The sequence below is a fragment of the Pelodiscus sinensis genome, chromosome 24 (assembly GCF_049634645.1).
Source record: "Pelodiscus sinensis isolate JC-2024 chromosome 24, ASM4963464v1, whole genome shotgun sequence".
Classification (NCBI taxonomy): domain Eukaryota; kingdom Metazoa; phylum Chordata; order Testudines; family Trionychidae; genus Pelodiscus; species Pelodiscus sinensis.
The window spans coordinates 5,648,549-5,673,765 of NC_134734.1; the positions used below are offsets into that span (position 1 = coordinate 5,648,549).

Sequence of the window (25,217 nt, forward strand, 5' to 3'; positions counted from 1 at the left end):
GGGGGAAACTAACATGGGCCCGGCAATTCATAATGACCCCTGGTGGCTGTTACCGTGGCAGTGGTGGTGGCTCCTTTAAATCGCCACTGGAGCCCTGGGTGGAGTGCTCCTGGGGGTGCTGAAGGGCTTGGCAGGGGAGACGAGCCCCCAACCCACTCAAGGCCCTGCCATTTCCAGGAGCACCGAGCCACCCTCCTACCTTGTGGAGTTCCACAAGGGTCTGTTTTGGGACCCGTACTGTTCAATATTTTCATCAATGATGTAGATATTGGGATAGAGAGTACGCTTATTAAGTTTGCAGATGATACCAAACTGGGTGGGGTTGCAACTTCTTTGGAGGATAGGGACATAATTCAAAATGACCTTAGCAAGTTAGAGAAATGGTCAGAGGTAAACAGGATGAGGTTTAATAAAGAGAAATGCAAAGTGCTCCACTTAGGAAGGAACAATCAGTTCCATACATACAAGATGGGAAGCGACTGTCTAGGAAGGAGCATGGCGGAAAGGGATCTAGGGGTCATAGTGGACCACAAGTTGAATATGAGTCAACAGTGTGATGCTGCTGCAAAAAAAGCAAATATGATTCTAAGTTGTATCAACAGGTGTGTTGTAAGCAAAACTCGTGAAGTCATTCTGCCGCTCTACTCTGCACTAGTTAGGCCTCAGCTGGAGTACTGTGTCCAGTTCTGGGCGCCACATTTCAAGAAAGATGTGGAGAAATTGGAAAGGGTACAGAGAAGAGCGACAAGAATGATTAAAGGTTTAGAGACCATGACCTATGAAGCCAGGCTTCATGAACTGGGCTTGTTTAGTTTGGAAAAAAGAAGATTAAGGGGGGACATGATAGCGGTTTTCAAATATCTAAAAGGGTGTCACAAGGAGGAAGGAGAAAATTTGTTCCTCTTGGTTTCTGAGGACAGGACAAGGAGTAACGGGCTTAAAGTGCAGTAAGGGAGCTTTCGATTGGACATGAGGAAAAAATTCCTAACTGTCAGGGTGGTCAAATATTGGAATAAATTGCTAAGGGAGGTGGTGGAATCTCCCTCTCTGGAGATATTTAAGAACAGGTTAGATAGACATCTGTCAGGGATGGTGTAGATGGAGCTTGGTCCTGCCTTGAGGGTGGGGGGCTGGACTCAATGACCTCTCGAGGTCCCTTCCAGTCCTATGATTCTATACCTCGTCCAGGGGCTTGGCAGTTCGGTCGGCTTCACTGCTTATGAGACATAACAGTTCATAGATTCATAGGTTCAAAGGCCAGATGGGTCAATTGAGACCATCCAGTCAGAACTCCTGTGTCACCCAGGCCAGAGAGTCGTCGTTCTCCCCCCCCCTCCCCCCCCCCCCGCCCCGATATCTAGGTTAGAAAACCAGCCAGTTTCCGGTTAAAAATTGTTACTGATGGAAATCGGCCCTGCTCCTTGCTTGGCAAGCTGTTCCCATGCTTCACTTCTCACCGTGTCAAGAATTTTACCCTTATTTCAAGGCTCTTTAGCTTCAGCTCACAGCCGCTGGACCTTCCTCTCTGCTAGACTGAAGAGCCCTTATTAAACATTTGTTCTCCAGGTTGGTTTCCTAGCCCTTTAATCCCTCTTGCTCCTCTTCTCTGAACCCTCTCCAGTTTATCAACCTCCTGATTCATCGGGGGTCCCAGGACTGCACCAAATATCAGATTGTCCCCTTTGTGCATTCCAGGGTCCCATTAGCACTTTGGGCCATCGTGGTCACACGTGGAGCGTGTGTTCAGCTGATTCTCTGCTCAGAGAAGGCTGCCTGGTTAGGTAGGTCTGTGGTCTTGTATGTTAGGTTTTTATTTTTTACATAACCTCCTGTTCCCAATATTGCTACTTGCTGGCATTTGAATTTCAGTGTTTGCTAAAGAAACTTGTTCCCCCTAGAAACTCCAAGTGCTCTTTGCAGCATCAGCCCCAGGATATGAGAGACAGCTTCTGCATGGCGCGCTATCTTTGCTGCACCAGATTTTGTGCTTCCCAGAGCTGAGGATGAACTTGGTGAAGCTTGGAAGTGTGTCTCGTCCTCCTACAGTAACTGGGCCCGTGAAAGCTCTCACCTCCCCCACCAGGCCTCCTGCACATCACAGTCTACGGAACCTCTCCCAGCCACTCCTGTAACAGACCCCCCAGCTCTGGCTGGCTCAGGCTATGGCGACACTGGGAAGGTTTGGTGACAAAAGTGCTGTCGACACGCAAAAGTTGCCAAAAATGAAAATAGGTCAAACCATGTTTTTTAGCTTCCCATTGTTGACATTGCATGGCCACGTTGCCAACTTCCCTGTCGGCAGATAGAGCAAAGCACTGTGGGTAAGCAGGGCAGTGTAGTGGGAAGGCCCAGCTAATCCCTGCACTTCTTGGGATTCTGGGAGTAGCATCATGAGTAGATCTGGGAGCTTTCTGTGCTGAGCAATGTCAAACCAGCACAGTGTCTGTGTCCTCCCCCCTTCCCCCTGCAGCAGCAGCCTGCCTTGCCACTGTGTTTTTATCAGGACAGAATAGGAGCACTCCAATGATTTGCTCTTTGTTTGTTCCCCAAACAGAGCGGCTCACTCAGCTTCTGGGTATTTCCTAGAGCTTTGAAAGGGGAGGGGCACATGCCTACAGGGCAGCAGAGATCACAAAGCACTGAGCAGAGCCATCAGTGCAGCCCTTTTGGGATACTGGCAGAAGACAAACAGCCGAACTGTCGTTGTTGACAGCTCTTTGTTGAAAATAAAGGGAGGGGGAAAGAAAAAAGTCTTTCACCGGGTGAAAGCTTTTTGTTGCCCAAAGTGGGTGTTTTCCCCACAAAAGTTGCATTGCAGTGTAAATGTTTTCTCTGTTTTTGGTGACAAAAGGCAGTTTTTGGCAACAAAACTTGGTAGTTGCAGGGAATCCACGCCCATGGGTCTCCGCTCCCCCTGGCCCCTGCCAATCTAATCTGAGGGCATGATGGTCAGTTACACCCCCGAGCATGTGAGTGAAACCTGGCAGCCAGACCCCTGGGAACGAGTTCTCAGTAGTAACTCAGAGCCCTCCCCGCCTCTGTTCCCTCTCCAGCTATGGGGATATTGGCTGCCAGCAGCCACCAGTGGGCTGCTTGCCCGTGTAGGCAGCCTCGTCCTGCCATCCCCTCCCCAGCCTCAGCAAACTCAGTCTGGAAGCCAGTTCAGTTCTTTGCCCCATTGCCCCTTTGGGAGGTGGCTCCGGGACTTTGGTTCAAACCTTTTACCTAACAAGCCCTCCCCCCTCCCCCATGCTGATGGCCATGGTAGAGCCCTTTGTTCTGTGCCTGTTCCACAGGTAAGGGCTGTGTGGTCTGTGGAGTGATGGTGGGAGGCACAACTGGTAAACTGTGCTGTTCTGGTCCTTTGGGAGCCACGACTCTGTGAGCACCCAGGGGAACAGGCGTTTGAGATGCTGGGGGGCTGCTTAATGCTTGGTGAAACTGCTGCTTGCAGAGCTCCCAAGCCTGTGGCCCCCACCCATAACCCCACCTCTGCTCTGCCCAGACCCCCCGTCCCTCCCCACTTTCTCCCTCCTCTCTCTGCTCACCCCTTCTAGCGAAATCCCTGACCCCAAATGCAGCCAAGGGTTCTTTCCAAAATATCTTTCTAAAGAAAACAGCCTCTTTCCCTCTGCCTGCCAGTCTGTGACAGCTGGACATGCAGAAGGTACTTCATTAAAAGCATGAACTTTGGGAATAAAAAATGTCCGGCTTGGGTTTATTGCTATACCCTAAAGTGAAATCAGAGATTTATTTGCAAAACTTTGTAGTGAGGGCAAGTCAGTTGTCCAGTGGGTACAACAGTAAATACTGTGGAACAACTAGTGCAGCCCCTCTGTTTTACATTTGCTTCATTTATGCTGATTTTAAATTTTATATTTTATATACTCTTAAGCCTTCATAAAGTAGTCATTGCAGATTACAACATATTTAAATTCACAGAAACAAAGACATTATTTTAAACTAATCAGTCAGAGTAGCTTAGTGTGTTTATTACAAAGTTCGTTGATTTTAGAGAAAGGAAACACTAATTGCTTTTGTATGAGTTTCATAAGAACAGTAAGCATATTTATGAAATGTCACTGTGATTATGCAAAAAATATGTTTCCAAATATTTTAGGCCTAACAAAGAGTTTTGTATCTTAGTAAGGTACTGATTTTGGTGGAGGGTTCTTCTAAAACTAGTTCATCAAATAGACAAGAAGTAAAAGGGAAACTCATTTGTTCAGCTATCTGGAAGAACAAGGAATGGTGTCCCTTTAAGGCTCTCTTCAAGGGGGTGTGTGTGTGTGAAAGAAGAGTCAAGAAGAATAGAAAGGACAAGGGAGACTTTGGAAGCAAGGTTTCGCACTGTCGAAATTAAAATTATCACATGTATTTTAGATAAGGGGGGGGTCTTTTGAAGAATGCATTAAAAACTTGCATCTCTGAAGAGCCAAGCATTTAAGACTGAAGCTGAATACTCAGAGGCTACGTCTACACTGGCCCCTTTTCCGGAAGGGGCATGTTAATTTCACAGGTCGTAATAGGGAAATCCGCGGGGGATTTAAATATCCCCCACGGCATTTAAATAAAAATGTCTGCCGCTTTTTTCCGGCTTTTAGAAAAGCCGGAAAAGAGCGTCTACACTGGCCCCGATCCTCCGGAAAAAAAGCCCTTTTCCGGAGGATCTTATTCCTACTTTGAAGTACTTTGAAGGAATAAGTACTTTGAAGTAGGAATAAGATCCTCCGGAAAAGGGCTTTTTTTCCGGAGGATCGGGGCCAGTGTAGACGCTCTTTTCCGGCTTTTCTAAAAGCCGGAAAAAAGCGGCAGACATTTTTATTTAAATGCCGTGGGGGATATTTAAATCCCCCGCGGATTTCCCTATTACGACCTGTGAAATTAACATGCCTCTTCCGGAAAAGGGGCCAATGTAGATGAGCCCAGACTGTGCATCTGAATCTCTCTGCAAGGAGTTTTTAGAATCTTCAGCCACAAACTAATGAAATATTTAAAGCACGTCTTATACTAAGGTCTGGTAGACACAGTAACACACACCTGGTTTTGCCAGTAAAAGCAGGGTTGGCACATGCCTGTGAAATGGCTTTGTTACCACTTAATAGCTCTGTCGCAGGCTCAGTGTTATGCAGACTCGGGATAGGCTGTGGGGAGAGCTGAGCACTAAGACCCAGGGGAGGCACTGCATCTCTTTGCCACTTATACTTGCCACCCATGCATGGCAGTTTGGAGGCTGGTGTGTCCTGCTGCTGACTGCAGAGTGGCAGGGGCCAGCACAGGCCATGCAGAGCTGCTTGGAGCCTGCAGCCGGGGAGCGGACAGCTGACCCGTGGCCAGAGATGATGAGTAACGCTTGGTGGTCGGGGCACAACTGAAGGGCTCTGGGAGGCACGTGACTGCACCACAGGCTGCCTTGGCCTGAGGAGCAGCAGCCGACCTAGGAGCAGCAGGACAGTGGTGAGCGAGGACCGTGGCAGCATCTCATGTCGCTGGGCTCCACAGCCAGGGGCTGGCTCCAAGGAACCGGCATGAGGCTCCTTCAGGGCAGCTCAGAGTTGTTCTGCCTGCCCTATCTCAGGAGCACCTGGCCATGTGGAGGTGGCCTGGCTCAGGGAGCAGGGCCAGGAGGGCTGCGGGAACCCAGTCAGCATCCTAGCTCCCTCAGCCAGGAGGCCAGGGAGTGGGGAAGGGGGGGGGGGGGAGCAAGCTGGGTGAGATCCACCAACTTCTGATGGTTTTGGGACCTGGCACACAATTTGAAAAATCTCTGAGCTAAATAGAAACAGAAGTGTGTGTGTGTGTGTGTGTGTGTGTGTGTGTGTGTGTGTGTGTGTTGGGGGAAGGGGTGAGAGAGAGAGGGTGTGTGTGTGAAGGGGGTGTGTCTGAGAAAGGGTGTGTGTGTGTGTGACAGAGAGGGGTATGTATGTGTGTGAGTGAGAGGACGGTTGTCTGTGTGTGTGTGTGTGAGAGAAAGAGAGGTGTGTGTGTGTGTGTGTGTGTGTGTATGTGAGAGAGAGGGGTATATGGTATGTGTGACAGAGAGAGAGAGAGAGAGAGAGAGAGAGAGAGAATTAGATCTGGCACCGGCAAACCCCCCTCCACTCCCCCAGCATTGCCTCTGCGTTGGGCAGGCACTATTGAATTGTTTTGTAGAGATCTTGACACATTTCAGAATGGGATTGCAGGGCGGAGCTGCTTCTCGCAGTGGGGCACAGGGCTCAGCAGATTTGGGGACACTTTGGCTATGTCTACACTGGCATGATTTTCTGAAAATGCTTTTAATGGAAAAGTTATCTGTTAAAAGCATTTCGGAAAAGCACTTTTTGCGGAAAAGCGTCCGTGGCCAATCTAGACGCGCTTTTCCGCATAAAAGCCCCGATCGAGGCTTTTTTGCGGAAAACAGTACTGTACTGTACTGTTTACACTGGCCCTCTTGTGCAAATGATTTGCGCAAGAGGGCTTTTGCCCGAACGGGAGCAGCACAGTATTTCCGCAAGAACACTGACAATCTTATGTGAGATCGTCAGTGTTCTTGTGGAAATTCAAACGGCCAGTGTGGACAGCTGGCAAGTTTTTCCGCAAAATCAGAAGATTTTGCGGAAAAACTTGCCAGTCTAGACACAGCCTTCTGGTTTACATCTGATGCTCCTAGACTCTTGTGCTTCTGGGCTCAGACAGCGTCCTGCAGAGGCCAGGAAGGGATCCAGCCCCACCTGTATTCTGGGTTCCAATGTTTCTCCTGCCTCTGACACACGGGGGATTTTGGTGGCTGCAGAGGGGACAATGGGCAGCGCACACCCGGGCCCTGCGGTGGCACCCCGCATTTTCGCTTGGCTGGCTGGGTCTCACCATAGGTGGGTCAGGAAAGTAATTCCCCCTCCCCAGCTAAGACTGGAAGGGACCTTGGGGGATTTTTCACCTGCCTCCACAACATGGGGGACTGCCATTGTCAGATTATCTGGGTATTGCCCTATCGTTGGGGGCCCACTTAGTGGGTCTTGGCCCCTTCTAGTCCTGTCTCCTGTGAGCTGTAACTTTGGTCTCATTTGGTGGTTGGGTTGAGTGTGCGGGTGCTGGGAGGTGCTGGGGGACTGTGATATACAGGCGGTGAGGTCTTCAACTCTATAGTTCCAGGATTCTCTCTATCAGTGGCTCTCAGTCTTTCCAGATTATGGTTCTCCTTTGAGGAGTCTAATTTGTCTTGTGCACCCCAACTTCTACCTCACTTAAAGACGACTTGCTTACAAAATCAGACATAAAAATACAAAAATGTCACAATGCACTATTACGGAAAAATTGCAACGTTCTCCTTTTTACCCTATAGATTATAAAATAACCCAACTGAAATATACATCTTGTACTTACATTTCAGTGCATCCTATATAAAGCAGTATGAGCAAATCATTGTCTGTGTGAAGTTTTAGTTTGCGCTGACTTTTTATGCAGCCTGTTGTAAAATGAGGCAAATACCTAGACGAGTTAAAGTACGCCTGAAAGACCTCTGTGGACCTCCAGAGGTACATGTATCCATGGCTGGGAACCACCATCCCATACAATCCTAAACTGGGGTCACTTTCTTGGACTCCAGATGGGTTTTGGCTTTACTGATAGGGTACCCCACTGTGATCCAGGGGCAATGGAGCGCAAGAGGGAGGTTGTGAGGGGCAGGAAGATGTGTGTGTGCAGGGGTGGAGGACATAAAAACAGCCAGATTAGGTCAGACCCATGGCTATCTTGTTCAACATCCTGTCTTCTGACCATGGCTGGTGCCAGATGCTTCAGAGGGAATGAACAGAACAGACAATCATTGTGCGATTCATCCTGCCCTCCACACCGAGTTCTCTGGAGCATTGGACTATATCCCTGCACCTCGTGGCTAATAGCCAGTGATAAACCTGGCCTCCAGGAACATAGCCCACTCTTTTTTTGAACCCACATGGGCTATGTCTACACTGCAGACTTCTTGCACAAGAACTTTTTGTGGAAGAGATATTCCGCAAAAAGTTCTTGCACAAGAGAACGTCCCCACTGCCATGTGCTTTTGTGCAAGAGTGTCCACACTGCCATGGATGCTCTTGCTCAAGAAAGCTCTGATGGCCATTCACATAGAAAGAGGAACAACTCTTGTGCAAAAATCCTCTCTTCTGACGATCTACTGTACTTTTTCTTGCACAAAAACGTGCTTGTAGTGTGGACGCTCTGCAAGATTTTGTGCAAAAGTAGCTGTTTTTGCACAAAAACTCTGCAGTGTAAATGTAGCCTTACACTCTTGGCCGCCACAATATCCCCTGACAAAAAGTTCCACCTGCTCTCTCTTTAGCCTCCCTTCTGCCCCCATCTCCTTGCTCCCCCCTCAACTGACCATGCATTGTGTGAGCAAGCACTTCCTTTTGTTTGTTTGAAATCAGCTGCCTGTTAATTCCACTGGATGATCCCTGCTTCTTGAAAAGGTTAAATAGAATCATAGAATCATAGAATAATAGGACTGGAAGGGACCTCGAGAGGTCATAGAGTCCAGCCCCCCGCCCTCAAGGCAGGATCAAGCTCCGTCTACACTATCCCTGACAGATGTCTATCCAACCTGTTCTTAAATATCTCCAGAGAGGGAGATTCCACCACCTCCCTTGGCAATTTATTCCAATATTTGACGACCCTGACAGTTAGGAATTTTTTCCTAATGTCCAATCTAAACCTCCCCTGCTGCACTTTAAGCCCATTACTCCTTGTCCTGTCCTCAGAAACCAAGAGGAACAAATTTTCGCCTTCCTCCTTGTGACACCCTTTTAGATATTTGAAAACCGCTATCATGTCCCCCCTTAATCTTCTTTTTTCCAAACTAAACAAGCCCAGTTCATGAAGCCTGGCTTCATAGGTCATGTTCTCTAGACCTTTAATCATTCTTGTCGCTCTTCTCTGTACCCTTTCCAATTTCTCCACATCTTTCTTGAAATGTGGTGCCCAGAACTGGACACAGTACTCCAGCTGAGGCCTAACTAGTGCAGAGTAGAGCGGCAGAATGACTTCACGAGTTTTGCTTACAACACACCTGTTGATACAACCTAGAATCATATTTGCTTTTTTTGCAACAGCATCACACTGTTGACTCATATTCAACTTGTGGTCCACTATGACCCCTAGATCCCTTTCCGCCATGCTCCTTCCTAGACAGTTGCTTCCCATCTTGTATGTATGGAACTGATTGTTCCTTCCTAAGTGGAGCACTTTGCATTTCTCTTTATTAAACCTCATCCTGTTTACCTCTGACCATTTCTCTAACTTGCTAAGGTCATTTTGAATTATGTCCCTATCCTCCAAAGAAGTTGCAACCCCACCCAGTTTGGTATCATCTGCAAACTTAATAAGCGTACTCTCTATCCCAATATCTACATCATTGATGAAGATATTGAACAGTACGGGTCCCAAAACAGACCCTTGAGGAACTCCACTTGTTATCCCTTTCCAGCAGGATTTAGAACCGTTAACAACAACTCTCTGACTACGGTTATCCAGCCAATTATGCACCCACCTTATCGTGGCCCTCTCTAAGTTATATTTGCCTAGTTTATCAATGAGAATATCATGCGAGACCGTATCAAATGCCTTACTAAAGTCTAGGTATATGACATCCACCGCTTCTCCCTTATCCACAAGGCTCGTTATCCTATCAAAGAAAGCTATCAGATTAGTTTGGCATGACTTGTTCTTCACAAACCCATGCTGGCTATTCCCTATCACTTTATTACCTTCCAAGTGTTTGCATAGGATTTCCTTAATTACCTGCTCCATTATCTTCCCTGGGACAGACGTTAAACTGACCGGTCTGTAGTTTCCTGGGTTGTTCTTATTCCCCTTTTTATAGATGGGCACAATATTTGCCCTTTTCCAGTCTTCTGGAATCTCCCCTGTCTGCCATGATTTTTCAAAGATCATAGCTAAAGGCTCAGATACCTCCTCTATCAGCTCCTTGAGTATCCTGGGATGCATTTCATCAGGACCTGGTGACTTGCTGACATCTAACTTTCCTAAGTGATTTTTAACTTGTTCTTTGTGTATCCTATCTTCTAAACTTACCCTCTCTCTGCTTGTATTCACTACGTTAGGCACACCTCCAGACTTCTCGGTGAAGACCGAAACAAAGAAGTCATTGAGCATCTCCGCCATTTCCAAGTTCCCTGTTACTGCTTCTCCCTCCTCACTAAGCAGTGGGCCTACCCTGTCCTTGGTCTTCCTCTTGCTTTTAATGTATTTATAAAAGGTCTTCTTGTTTCCCTTTATGCCTGTAGCTAGTTTGATCTCATTTTGTGCCTTTGCCTTTCTAATCTTGCCCCTGCATTCCCGTGTTGCTTGCCTATATTCCTCCTTTGTTAGTTGTCCTAGTTTCCATTTTTTATATGACTCCTTTTTTATTTTGAGATCATGCAAGATCTCCTTGTTAAGCCAAGAAGAAATAACACCTTCTTCCTGACTTTCTCCACATCAGTCTTTATCCTACCCCCCGTCAAGGAGGTTTACAGGATCTGTTAAAAAAGGCTTTCTTTCTCGACAGATCCCCCTCTAGACTGCCGCTTTTTGCCGACAAAGAGCGGAGTCAGCAAAAATGGCAGCCATTTTAATGCAAATTAGGCATGGGATATTTAAATCCCTGCTTCATTTGCAGTGTCCACCTGCCTAATCTGCATCCCTCTGCCAACAGAGGGATGCAGTCTTGACATACCCATAGTTGTCTTTTCCAAGTGAAAAGTCTCAGTCTTTTTAATTGCTCCTCTCACAGAAGCTCTTCTATACCACTCATCATTGCTGTTGCCCTTCTCTGTACTGTGCCCAATTCTATTTCTAATATGTCTTTTCGAGAGTGGGTGACCAGAATGGCACACAGTATTCAGGAAGCGTACATCTTGCTTAGGAAGGACAGACAGGGAAAAAAGGGAAGAGGAATTGCCTTATATATTACAAATGTACACATCTGAACTGAGGTTGAGATGGAAATAAGACACAGAGTTGTTGAGAGTGTCTGGATATGGATTAAAAAGGGTAAAAACCAAGGATGATGTCATAATAGGGGTCTCCTACATACCACCTAGCTAGGAAGAAGAGGTGGATGAGGCTTTCTTTAAACAACAAACAAAAGCTTCCAAAACACGGAACTTGGTGGAGATGGGGGACTTCAACTATCCAGATGTTTGTTGGAACACAGTGGGGCATAAATAATCCAATAAATTCTTGGAATGTATTGTAGACAAATGTTCAAAAAGTAGAGAAAGCTATTAGGGGGAGGTGGTTCTAGATTTTATTTTGACAAATAGGGAGGAGCTGGTTGAGAATTTGAATGTGGAAGGCAGCTTGAGTGAAAGTGATCATGACAAATTATTTTAAGGAACGGTAGGAGAGAGAACAGCAAAACAAAGACAATGGATTTCAAGAAGGTAGAATTTAGCAAACTGAAGGAATTGGTGGGTAAGATCCCATGGAGAGCAAGACTAAGAAGAAAAACAACTGAAGACAGTTGACAGTTTTTCAAAGAGGCATAATTAAGTGCACAAGAATAAACTATTCCACTGCATAGGGAAAGATAGGCAGTATGGCAAGAGACCACCCTGGCTTAACTAGGGGATCTTGAATGATCAAAAGTAAGTCCTACAAAAAGTGGGAACTAGGTCAAATGATATAAAGGATGAACATAAACAATAATATAAGTATCTAGGGGTAAAATTAGAAAGGCAAAGGCAAAAAGCAAGCTCAAAGAAGCTACAAACATAATGGTTACAAGCTCAAAGAAGCTACAAACATAACGGTTACGTCTACACTACGAGTTTTCTCAGCAAAAAATATGCTAACGAGGTATTCATTTTCATGAGTTGTGATCTCATTTGTATATTTGCAGCTGATCGTTTTTTTTGCTAAGGTTTTTGCACAAAACCAAGCAGTGTAGATGTTTCCTTTTTGCGCAAGATCCTTTGGGCAAGATCCTTATGCCCCAAAAAAGGAGGTTTACTGATCTTGCGGGAAAAGGGTTTTTTGTGCAAAAAGAAAATGTCCACACTGCTTGTTATTGCGCAAAAACCCGAGCAAAAAAATGGATTGGCAGAAAATACGCAAATGAGATGGTGACTCATGCAAATGAGTCCCTCATTAGCATATTTTTTGCCAAGAAAACTCGTAGTGTAGATGTAGCCAATGGGTAACAAAAAGCTTTCTACAAATACATTAGGGCTATGTCTACACTGCAGGCTTCTTGTGCAAGATCTTTTTGTGCAAGAGTTCTTGTGTAAGATCTTTTTGCACAAGAGATGGCAGTGTGGATGCTCTCTTGCGTAAGAAAGCTCTGATGGCCATTTTAGTCATAGGAGTTTCTTGTGCAAGAAACCCCTGTTTCCATCCACACTAGTCGTTTTGCGCAAGAGCTCTTGTGTAAAAAGGCTTATTCCTCGTGGGAAGAGGAATAACTCCTGTGCAAAAAGCCCTTTCTTCTGACGATCTACTGTAAATTTTCTTGTGCAAGAATTGGCTTGTAGTGTGGATGTTCCACAAGTTTTTGCGCAGGAACAGCTGTTCTTGCACAAGAAGCCTGCAGTGTAGACATAGCCTAGAACCGTGGTCCCCAACACGGTGCCCGCAGGTGCCATGGTGCCCATGGGGGCATTTGTGTGCGCCCGCCACGTGCTCGGGGCTGGCCTGGCTCTGGGCACGTAGCGCATGCACAGTGCCGGAGCCGGCTCCAGGCGCATGGTGAGCGCCGGCCACGGGGCACTGGCCCTGGGCGCGCGGCGCTTGGAGGGGGGGCGCTGGCCCCAGGCGTTTGGAGGAGGGGGTGCCGGCCCCGGGCGCATGGCGCTTGGAGGGGAGGGGGCGCCAGCCCCGGGCGTGCGGCACTTGGAGGGGAGGGGGCGCCGGCCCCGGGCGCATGGCGCTTGGAGGGGAGGGGGCGCCAGCCCCGGGCGTGCGGCACTTGGAGGGGAGGGGGCGCCAGCCCCGGGCGCATGGCACTTGGAGGGGAGGGGGCGCCGGCCGCGGGCGCATGGCGCTTGGAGGGGAGGGGGCGCTGGCCCCGGGCGCATGGCACTTGGAGGGGAGGGGGCGCCGGCCCCGGGCGCGCAGCGCTTGGAGGGGAGAGGGCGCCGGCCCCGGGCGCGTGGCGCTTGGGGGGGAGGGGGCGCCGGCCCCGGGCGCGCGGCGCTTGGAGGGGGGGGCGCCGGCCCCGGCCCCGGGCGCTTGGAGGAGGGGGGAGAGCCGGCCACCGCCCCGACTCCCGGCGCTTGGAGGAGGGGGGGCGCCGGCCCTGGGCGCACGGCGCTTGGAAGGGAGGGGGCGCCGGCCCCGGGCGCGCGGCCCTTGGAGGTGGCCCAGGGCACTTGGAGGAGGGCGCGCGGCTATGGGGGGGGGCCGCACGGCTATGGGGGGGCCCCACCCCCGTCCCCGCCCCCGTCCCCGCCCCCTGGAGCCCGGCGGGCGAACGGCCACGCCCCCTGGCGCCCGGCAACTCCACAGGTTGGGGACCACTGGCCTAGAAGTAAGAGGAAGATCAAGGACAGGGTAGGCCCATTACTCCAGGAAGAGGGAAAAACAATAAGGCTGTGTCTACATTGGCATCCCTTTCTGGAAAAGGGATGCTAATGAGACACTTCGGAATTGCAAATCCGTGGGGGATTTAAATATCCCCCGCGGTATTTGCATTTACATGGCTGCCGCTTTTTTCTGGCGCGGGGTTTTTGCCGGAGAAAAGCGCCAGTGTAGACGCGATTTTCCGGAAAATAAGCCCTTTTCCGGGAGATCCCTTATTCCTACTTTCAAGTAGAACCCACCAGTGTAGACATAGCCTAACAGAAAATGTGAAAATGGCGGAGGTGTTTACTGGATTCTTTGTTCAGCTTTCACTCAAAAGTTTGATGATGGTTGGATGCCTAACATGGTGAACATCAGTGAAAAAGGAGTAGGTGCAGAGGCCAAAATAGGGAAAGAAAAAGTTAAAAATGACTTAGAGAAGTTAGATGTCTTCAGGTCACCAAGCCCTGATGAAATACATCCTAGCTGCTCAAGGAGCTGACTGAGGAGATATCTGAGCCATTAGCTATTATCTTTGAAAAGTCATGGAAGACAGGAGAAATTCCAGAAGACTGGAAAAGTGCAAATATAGTGCCTATTTATAAAAAGGGAAATAAGAACAACCCAGGAAACTACAGATCAGTCAGCTTAACTTCTGAGCCAGGAAAGAGAATGGAGCAAGTAATTAAGGAAACATCTAGAAAATAATAAGGAGATAAGTCAAGAGCAAATCTTGTCACCTGATAGCTTTCTTTGAAAGGGTAACAAGCCTTGTGGATAATGGGGAAGCGGTAGATGTGGTATTTCTAGACATTAGTAAAGCATTTGATACAATCTTACATGATTTTCTCATTAACAAACTAGGGAAGCATGCTGACTAGAAGTTTTCAGAGAACTATCAATGATGACTCCAAGATCTCTGTCTCCAGTGGTAATATCTAATTTAAGAACATAAGAATGGCCGTACTGGGTCAGAACAAAGGTCCATCTAGCCCAGTATCCTGTCTACCAACAGTGGCCAACACCAGGTGCCCCAGAGAGGGTGGACCAAAGACAATGATCAAGCGATTTGTCTCCTACCATCCCTCTCCAGCCTCTGACAAACAGAGGCCAAGGACACCATTTTATCCCCTGGCTAATAGCCTTTTATGGACCTAACCTCCATGAAATTATCTAGCTTCTCTTTAAACACTATTATAGTCCGAGCCTTCACAGCCTCCTCTGGCAAGGAGTTCCACAGGTTGACTACACGCTGTATGAAGAAGAACTTTCTTTTATTAGTTTTAAACCTGCCCCCCATTAATTTCATTGGTGTCCTCTAGTTCTTCTATTTAGGGAACTAATAAATAACTTTTCTTTATCCACCCTCTCCACACCACTCATGATTTTATAGACCTCTATCATATCCCCCCTCAGTCTCCTCTTTTCTAAACTGAAAAGTCCCAGTCACTTTAACCTCTCCTCATATGGGACCCATTCCAAACCCCTAATAATTTTAGTTGCCCTTTTCTGAACCCTTTCCAAGGCCAAAATATCTTTTTTGAGGTGAGGAGACCACATCTGTACGCAGTATTCAAGATGTGGGCGTACCATAGTTTTATACAGGGGCAGTAAGATATTCTGGGTCTTATTTTCTATCCCTTTCTTAATAATTCCTAGCATCCTATTTGCCTTTTTGACCACCGCTGCACACTGTGTGGAAGTTTTCAGAGAACTGTCCACAATAACTCCAAGATCTCTTTCCTGATTTGTCATAGGCAAATTTGCCCCCTTCATACTGTACGTATAGTTGGGGTTATTTTTCCCGATGTGCATTACTTTACACTTATCCACATTAAATTTCATTTGTCATTTTGTTGCCCAATCACTCAGTTTGGTGAGATCTTCTTGGAGTCCCTCACAGTCTGCTTCTGACTTGACTATCCTAAACAGTTTTGTATCATCTGCAAACTTTACTACCACACTGCTTACCCCTTTCTCCAGATCATTTATGAATAAGTTGAAAAGGATTGGTCCCAGGACTGACCCTTGGGGTACACCACTAGTTACCCCTCTCCAATCTGAAAATTTACCATTTATTCCTACCCTTTGTTTCCTGTCTTTTAACCAGTTCTCAATCCAAGAAAGGACCTTACCTCTTATCCCATGGCCATGTAATTTACACAAGAGCCTTTGGTGAGTGACCTTGTCAAAGGCTTTCTGAAAATCCAAGTATACTATATCTACTGGATCCCCCTTGTCCACATGTTTGTTAACCCCTTCAAAGAACTCTAAGGGTATGTCTACACTACCCCGCTAGTTCGAACTAGCGGGGTAATGTATGCATACCGCACTTGCTAATGAAGCCCGGGATTTGAATTTCCCGGGCTTCATTAGCATAAGCGGGGAGCCGCCATTTTTAAATCCCCGCTGCTTCGAACCCCGTGTAGCGCGGCTACACGGGGCTCGAACTAGGTAGTTCGGACTAGGGTGCCTATTCCGAACTACCGGTACACCTCGTTTCACGAGGAGTACCGGTAGTTCGGAATAGGACCCTAGTCCGAACTACCTAGTTCGAGCCCCGTGTAGCCGCGCTACACGGGGTTCGAAGCAGCGGGGATTTAAAAATGGCGGCTCCCCGCTTATGCTAATGAAGCCCGGGAAATTCAAATCCCGGGCTTCATTAGCAAGTGCGGTATGCATACATTACCCCGCTAGTTCGAACTAGCGGGGTAGTGTAGACATACCCTAACAGATTAGTAAGACAGGATTTCCCTTTACAGAAACCATGTTGACTTTTGTCCAACAAATTATTTTCTTCTTCATGCTTCACAATTTTATTCTTTACTATTGTTTCAACTAATTTGCCCGGTACTGAAGTTAGACTTACTGGTCTGTAATTGTCAGGATAGTGACCCTTTTTAAATATTGGTGTCACGTTGGCTACCTTCCAGTCATTAGGTACGGAAGCCGATTTAAAGGATAGGTTACAAACCACAGTTAATAGCTCAGCAATTTCCCATTTGAGTTCTTTTAGAACCCTTGGATGAATGCCATCCGGTCCCAGAGATTTGTTAACATTAAGTTTTTCTATTTGTTCCAAAACCTTCTCTAATGACACTTCAATCCGGGACAGTTCTTCAGATTCATCACTCACAAAGGATGGTGCAGATTCAGGAATCTCCCCAATGTCCTCAGACTGAAGCAAAGAAAACATTTAGATTCTCCGCAATGGCTTTATCGTCCTTGATTGCTCCTTTTATAGCTCGATCATCTAGGGGACCCACAGGTTTTTTAGCAGGCTTCCTGCTTCTAATGTACTTAAAAAACATTTTGTTATTTCTTTTTGAGTTTTTGGCTAGCTGTTCCTCAAAATCTTTTTTTTGCTTTTCTTATTACATTTTTACACTTGATTTGACAGTGTTAATGTTCCTTTCTATTTATCTCACTAGGATTGGACTTCCACTTCTTAAAAGTTACCTTTTTGTCCCTCACTGCTTCTTTTACATGACTCTTTTTTAGGTCTCTTACTATGTTTTTTAATTTGGGGTATACATTTAAGTTGGGCCTCTATTATGGTGTCTTTAAAAAGTTTCCATGCAGCTTTCAGGGATTTGGCTCTAGTCACCGTGCCTTTTAATTTCCGTTTAATTAACCTCCTCATTTTTGTGTAATTCCCCTTTTTGAAATTAAATGCCAGGGTGCTGGACTCCTGAGGTGTTCTTCCCACCACAGGCCACCTAGCCAGGTGGAAGAGGTGGATGAGGCCTTTTTTAAACAATTAACAAAACTATCCAAAGCCCAAGATTTGGCGGTGATGGGGGACTTCAACTATCCAGACATATGTTGGGAAACTAACACAGCGTGGCACAGGCTATCCAATAAGTTTCTGGACTGCATTGGAGACAACTTTCTGTTTCAGAAGGTTGAAAAAGCTACCAGAGGAGAAGCTGTTCTGGATTTGGTTTTAACAAATAGGGAGGAACTAGTTGAGAACTTGAAAGTGGAAGACAGTATAGGGGACAGTGATCATGAAATAATAGAGTTCATGATCTTAAGGAAAGGTAGAAGGGAGACCAGCACAATTGAGGTAATGGATTTCAGGAAGGCAGATTTTGATAAGCTCAGAGAACTTGTAGGTAAGGTCCCATGGGAAGCAAGACTGAAGGGAAAAACAACTGAGGAGAGTTGGAAGTATTTCAAAGGGATGTTGTTAAGGGCCCAAAAGCAAACAATTCCTCTGTGTAGGAAAGATAGAAAATATGGCAAAAGACCAGCTTGGCTTAACAAGGAGATCTTGCATGATCTCAAAATAAAAAAGGAGTCATATAAAAAATGGAAACTAGGACAAATAACAAAGGATGAATATAGGCAAGCAACACGGGAATGCAGGGGCAAGATTAGAAAGGCAAAGGCACAAAATGAGATCAAACTAGCTACAGGCATAAAGGGAAACAAGAAGACCTTTTATAAATACATTAAAAGCAAGAGGAAGACCAAGGACAGGGTAGGCCCACTGCTTAGTGAGGAGGGAGAAGCAGTAACAGGAAACTTGGAAATGGCGGAGATGCTCAATGACTTCTTTGTTTCGGTCTTCACCGAGAAGTCTGGAGGTGTGCCTAACGTAGTGAATACAAGCAGAGAGAGGGTAAGTTTAGAAGATAGGATACACAAAGAACAAGTTAAAAATCACTTAGGAAAGTTAGATGTCAGCAAGTCACCAGGTCCTGATGAAATGCATCCCAGGATACTCAAGGAGCTGATAGAGGAGGTATCTGAGCCTTTAGCTATGATCTTTGAAAAATCATGGCAGACAGGGGAGAAGACTGGAAAAGGGCAAATATTGTGCCCATCTATAAAAAGGGGAATAAGAACAACCCAGGAAACTACAGACCGGTCAGTTAACGTCTGTCACAGGGGGTACGTCTAAACTACATGCCTCCGTCGATGGAGGCATGTAGATTAGCCAGATCGGCAGAGGGAAATGAAGCCATGATTAAAATAATCGCGGCTTCATTTAAATTTAAATGGCTGCCCCGCTCTGCCGATCAGCTGTTTGTCGGCAGATCGGGGCAGTCTGGACGCGCCGCGCCGACAAAGAAGCCTTTCTTGATCGGCACAGGTATGCCTCGTGAAACCAGGTTTACCTGTGCCGATCAAGAAAGGCTTCTTTGTCGGCGCGGCGCGTCCAGACTGCCCCGATCTGCCGACAAACAGCTGATAGGCAGAGCGGGGCAGCCATTTAAATTTAAATGAATCCGCGATTATTTTAATCACGGCTTCATTTCCCTCTGCCGATCTGGCTAATCTACATGCCTCTGTCGACGGAGGCATGTAGTCTAGACACAACCAGGGAAGATAATGGAGCAGGTAATTAAGGAAATCATATGCCAACACTTGGAAGGTAATAAAGTGATAGGGAATAGCAAGCATGGGTTTGTGAAGTACAAGTCATGCCAATCTAATCTGATAGCTTTCTTTGATAGGATAACGAGCCTTGTGGATAAGGGAGAAGCGGTGGATGTCAAATACCTAGACTTTAGTAAGGCATTTGATACGGTCTCGCATGATATTCTTATTGATAAACTAGGCAAATATAACTTAGATAGGGCCACGATAAGGTGGGTGCATAATTGGCTGGATAACCATAGTCAGAGAGTTGTTGTTAACAGGATGAGGTTTAATAAAGAGAAATGCAAAGTGCTCCACTTAGGAAGGAACAATTAGTTCCATACATACAAGATGGGAAGCGACTGTCTAGGAAGGAGCATGGCGGAAAGGGATCTAGGGGTCATAGTGGACCACAAGTTGAATATGAGTCAACAGTGTGATGCTGTTGCAAAAAAAGCAAATATGATTCTAGGTTGTATCAAGAGGTGTGTTGTAAGCAAAACTCGTGAAGTCATTCTGCCGCTCTACTCTGCACTAGTTAGGCCTCAGCTGGAGTACTGTGTCCAGTTCTGGGCGCCACATTTCAAGAAAGATGTGGAGAAATTGGAAAGGGTACAGAGAAGAGCAACAAGAATGATTAAAGGTTTAGAGACCATGACCTATGAAGCCAGGCTTCATGAACTGGGCTTGTTTAGTTTGGAAAAAAGAAGATTAAGGGGGGACATGATAGCGGTTTTCAAATATCTAAAAGGGTGTCACAAGGAGGAAGGAGAAAATTTGTTCCTCTTGGTTTCTGAGGACAGGACAAGGAGTAATGGGCTTAAAGTGCAGCAGGGGAGGTTTAGATTGGACATTAGGAAAAAATTCCTAACTGTCAGGGTGGTCAAATATTGGAATAAATTGCCAAGGGAGGTGGTGGAATCTCCTTCTCTGGAGATATTTAAGAACAGGTTAGATAGACATCTGTCAGGGATGGTGTAGACGGAGCTTGGTCCTGCCTTGAGGGCGGGGGGTTGGACTCGATGACCTCTCGAGGTCCCTTCCAGTCCTATGATTCTATGATTCTATGAATGTTGAATGTTATTATATTATGGTCACTATTCCCAAGCGGTCCTGTAACGGTTATATCCTGGACCTGATCCTGCACTCCACTCAGGACTAAATCGAGAATTGCCTCTCCCCTTGTGGGTTCCTGCACCAGCTGCTCCAAGAAGCAGTCATTTAAGCCATTGAGAAATTTTACCTCCGCTTCTCTTCCTGAGATGACATGTATCCGGTCAATATGGGGGTAATTAAAATCCCCCATTATTATAGAGTTCTTTATTTTGGTAGCCTCTCTAATCTCCCTTAGCATTTCAATGTCAGTATCGCTGTCCTGGTCACGTGGTTGGTAATATATCCCTACTGCTAATTTCTTATTATTGGAGCATGGAATTTCTATCCATAGCGATTCTCTTGAACATGTTGATTCACTTAATATTTTTATTTCATTTGATTCTACATTATCTTTCACATACAGTGCCACTTCGCCACCCAGCCAGCCTGCTCTATCCTTTCGATATATTTTATATCCCGGTATGATTGTATCCCAAAGATTTTCCTCATTCCATCAGGTTTCAGTGATGCCTATTATGTCAATCTCCTCATTTAATACGAGGTACTCTAGTTCACCCATCTTATCAGTCAGACTCCTAGCATTTGTGTACAAGCACTTTAAAAATTTGCCACTGCTTATTTGTCTGCCCTTCCCTGATGCATTGGATTCCTTTATATGCAGTTTTTTGTCTGCTCTGGCCCATGGTTTGCCCTCTCCCCTCCTCTCTATCTGAGTACAGCATAGAGAATCTCTATCAATGGATTCTCCTCTAAGAGAAGTCTCCCTCCGATTTACGTGCATCTCTGCACCAATCAGCTTTCCCCCATCTCTTAGTTTGAAAACTGCTCTATGGCCTTTTTAATGTTTAGTGCCAGCAGTCTGGTTCCACCCTGGTTTAGGTGGAGCCCATCCTTCCTGTATAGTCTCCCTCTCCCAAAAGTGTCCCCAGTTCCTAATAAATCTAAACCCCTCTTCCCTACAACATTGTCTCATCCACGCATTGAGACTCTGAAGCTCTGCCTGCCTACCTGGCCCCGCGCATGGAACTGGAAGCATTTCCGAGAATGCCACCATAGAGGTCCTGGATTTCAGTCTCTTTCCTAGCAGCCTAAATTTGGCCTCCAGGACATCTCTCCTACCCTTCCCTACGTCATTGGTACCTACATGTACCACGACCACCGGCTCCTCCCCAGCACTACACATAAGTCTATCTAGATGCCTCGAGAGATCCGCAACCTTCTCACCAGGCAGGCAAGTGACCATACGGTTCTCCCGGTCATCACAAACCCAACTATCTATGTTTCTAATTATCGAATCACCCACTACTAACACCTGCCTCTTCCTAACTGGCATCCCCCCCCCCCTCAGAGGTATCCTCAGTGCGAGAGGATACCACTACATCCTCTGGGAGGCAGGTCCCAACTACGGGATGGTTTCCCTCTGCTCCCATTGAATGCTCTGTTCCCTTGAGACTTTCATCCTCCTTAAGAGCACTGGGGCTTTCAGACTGGAGGTGGGACAGTACTACAGTGTTTCGGAAAGTCTCATCAACATAGCTCTCTGCCTCCCTTAGCTCCTCCAATCATTATTTAGACTCAATCATTATGTAGAGTTGTATTATGATTTCCTGTGTCCATTATTTTGCATTAATCAATACGGAATTTCATCTGGCATTTTATTGCCCAGTCACCCAGATATGTATGATCCCTTTGTAGCTCTTTGCAGTCTGCTTTGGACTTTGCTATCTTGAATAGTTTTGCATCATCTGCAAACTTTGCCACCTCACTGTTTATCCCTTTCTCCAGATCATTTATGGATGTTTGGAACAGCCCTGATCCCAGTACAGACTTCTGAGGGACACCACTAGTTAACTTTCTCCATACTGAAAACTGACCATTTATTCCTACCTTTGGTGTCAAGTATCTGAGGGGTAGCCATGTTAGTCTGAATCTGCAAAAGCGATGAGGAGTCCTGTGGCACCTTATAGACTAACCGAAGTGTTGGAGCATAAGCTTTCATGGGCAAAGACCCAATTCATCAGACATGCATCTGACGAAGTGGGTCTTTGCCCACAAAAGCTTATGCTCCAACACTTCGGTTAGTCTATAAGGTGCCACAGGACTCCTCGCTGCTATTCCTACCTTTGTTTCCTGTCTTTTACCCATGTCCCAGTCCATGAGAGAACCTTCCCTCTTATCCCTGACAACTTACTTTGTGAAGAGCCTTTGGTGAGAGCAAGTCCAAGTACACTATATCCACTGGATCCCTCTTGGCCACACATTTGTTGACTCAAAAAGAATTCTAGTAGATTGGTGAGGCGAGATGATTTCCCTTTACAAAAGTTGCTTTGACTCTCCCCCAACAAATTGTGTTCATTTATGTGTCTGACAATTTACTAATAGTTTCAACCAATCTGTCTGATACTGAAGTTAGACTTACTGGCGGTATTGTCAGAGTCACCTCTCTGAAGCCTTTTAAATAGTCTGTGTGAACTATCCTCCAGTATTCTTGTATAGAGGTGGATTTAAGCAATAGGTTACATGCCACAGTTAGCAGGTCTGCAATTTCATATTTGAATTACTGTTTAACTTATCACTTTATTACAAAACCTCCTCTATGACCACTTTAGTCTGGGACAATTCCTCAGATTTTTCACCTAAAATGAAAGGCTCAGAGGTGGGACACTCCCTCACGTCCCCTGCAATTAAGGCTGATGCAAAGAATTAATTTAGCTGCTCTGCAATGGTCTTGTCATCCCTGAGTGCACCTCAACTGCCCAGGGGCCCATAGATTCTTTGGCAGGCCTCCTGCTGCTGATGCACTTCGTCATTTTTCCTGTTAGTTGTTGTGTCTTTGAAAGTTGCTCTTCAGATACGGTGTTGGGCCTGTTACTGCTGTGCTTGACGTGCGAGGGTCTAAACTCTCATCTCTTTTTTTCACTGGGATTTGACCTCCGTTTTATAAAGGATGCTCTTTGGTCCCTAACCACCCCTTTTGCTCCCATGGTGGCATTTTTGCCCCCTTTTAGAAGGGGAGAGGAGGAAATCTAGAAGAGGGGGGAATGGGAGGATATGAGGGGCAGGAGAGAGAGTGGGGGAGCACAGTGATGGGGGAAAGAAAGAGGCAGAGGAGGGAGGATGGTGATACGGGGGCAAGAGGGAGACTGAGGGGGGAGCATGAGATGTGAGGGCAGGATGGTGGGGGTATCAATGATGATGAGGGGGCAGGGTGATGTAGATGGCAGGAGGGACGCTGAGGGGGGAGCAGGAGGTGTGAGGGTAGGATGATGGGTGTAGCGGAATGTGAGGAGCACAAATGATGCTGAGGGGGCAGGAGGGAGGCTGGGGGGGAACAGTGTGATCAGGAGGTAGGCACATGGGTTGGGAAATATGGGGGACACAAGTGAGGCTGAGGGGGAGCAAGAGGATATGGGGTGTAGGAAGGTGGCTGAGGGGGGAGCAGGGAGATATGGGGGCAGGAGAGAGGCTGAGGGGGAGCAGGAGTGTGTGAGGGGGCAGAGGGATGTGGAGATAGGAGAGAGTCTGAGAAGGGAGAAGGAGGTCTGGGGGCAGAAAGGACGTTGAGGAAGGAGCGCAGGATGTGGGGTAGGAGCGAGTCTGAGGGAAAAGCAGGAGGTGTGGGGGCAGGAGGGAGGCTGAGGGATGAGCGTGGGATGTGGGTCAGGATGGAGTCTGAGGGAAGAGCAGGAGGTGTGGGGGTAGGAGGGAGGTTGAGGGATGAGCGTGGGATGTGGGGTAGGAGCAGGTCTGAGGGAAAAGCAGTAGGTGTGCGAGCAGGCGGGAGGCTGAGGGAAGAGAGCGGGATGTGGGAGCAGGAGGGAAGCTGAAGGCGGTGCGCGGCATGTGGGGCAGGAGGGAGGCTGAGAGGGGAGCAGGAGGTGTGCTGGTAGGAGGGAGGCTGAGGGATGAGCGTGGGATGTGGGGCACGATGGCGTCTGAGGCTATGTCTAGACTGCAAGCCTCTTTCGAAAGAGAGCGTCCAGACTGCACACGGAACTTTCGAAAAAGCAAGCCGCTTTTTTGAAAGAAAGCAGCAAGTGAGTCCAGAGTGAGTGCTCTCTTTCTAAAAAGCCTGTTTGCTTTCAAGAACGCCTTTTTTCGAAAGAGCACTTTCGAAAAAAGGCGTTCTTCCTCATGGAATTAGGTTTACCGCCGTCGAAAGAAAAGCCGCATTCTTTCGATTTAATTTCAAAAGAACGCGGCTGCAGTCTAGATGCAGGTGAAGTTTTTTTCGAAAAAAGGCTACTTTTTTCGAAAAAACCCCTGAGTCTGGACACAGCCTGAGGGAAGAGCAGGAGGTGTGGGGGCAGGAGGGAGGCTCTGGGAGGGAAGAAGGGCTATTTTGGCCAGTGAGGGGCATGCAAACACTGGGGGCAGAGGGTGGCTGTGTCATGGCAGTTGAGGAGGCCCTGTGGCTCCATCCTTTAGCCAGGGCAGGGGGAAGTGGGGAAGCCCAAGGTACAATCACATTGCCTGGTAACTGATACTGATGAATTGTGAGGGCAGGGAGCATCTCGCCATATATAGCAAATGCTCACACTTCCCACGTGCAGCACATCTTCCCCAGCACACGGCATGTCCCCTCCTTCCATATGCACATCCTCCCACATATGTACCCGATGTCCTCCCAGATACATAGATCCTCCCCCACATACACTGCATGTCCCCACAGTACACAGATCCTCCCCCACATATACAGTATGCCCCCCAGCACACAGCATATCCCCCCTGTATACTGCATGTCCCCGCAGTACATAGATCCTCCCCCACATATACAGTATACCCCCCCTGCACACAGCATGTCCCCCTAACTAGGGACCTTACAAATTCATGCTCTATTCTGGTAAAATTCACAGTCAGGATTTTAAGAATCTGAAATGTCATGGTTTCGGATAGTTAAAACTTAAAGGTTTCAGTATTGCAACCATTGGGGTCCTGACCAACATTCCCTGTACGCTGAGCTCTTAGGTGGCCCTCCAGGAGAGATTCAGCTGATCATCAGAGCAACCACAGCTGGCAGCATGTGCATCTCTTGGTAGTGCTCATCTATATATGCCTCGGAGTTCATGTAAGCATTTATTTTGCACATGGATGGAAAAAATTAGAGGGAACATTGGTTCTAACCCAAAACTGGGTCTTGGAGCGGGGGGGTAGGGAGTGTCACCAAGCTATTGTAGGAAGGTTACGGTATT

General features: G+C 47.1%; 1 protein-coding gene across 1 annotated transcript in view; it reads right to left on the reverse strand.

Moving 5' to 3' along the window:
- LOC106731961 (IgGFc-binding protein-like) overlaps nt 1-25,217 on the reverse strand; it is a 43,038-nt gene that overhangs the window by 16,979 nt on the left and 842 nt on the right. The window lies entirely within an intron of this gene.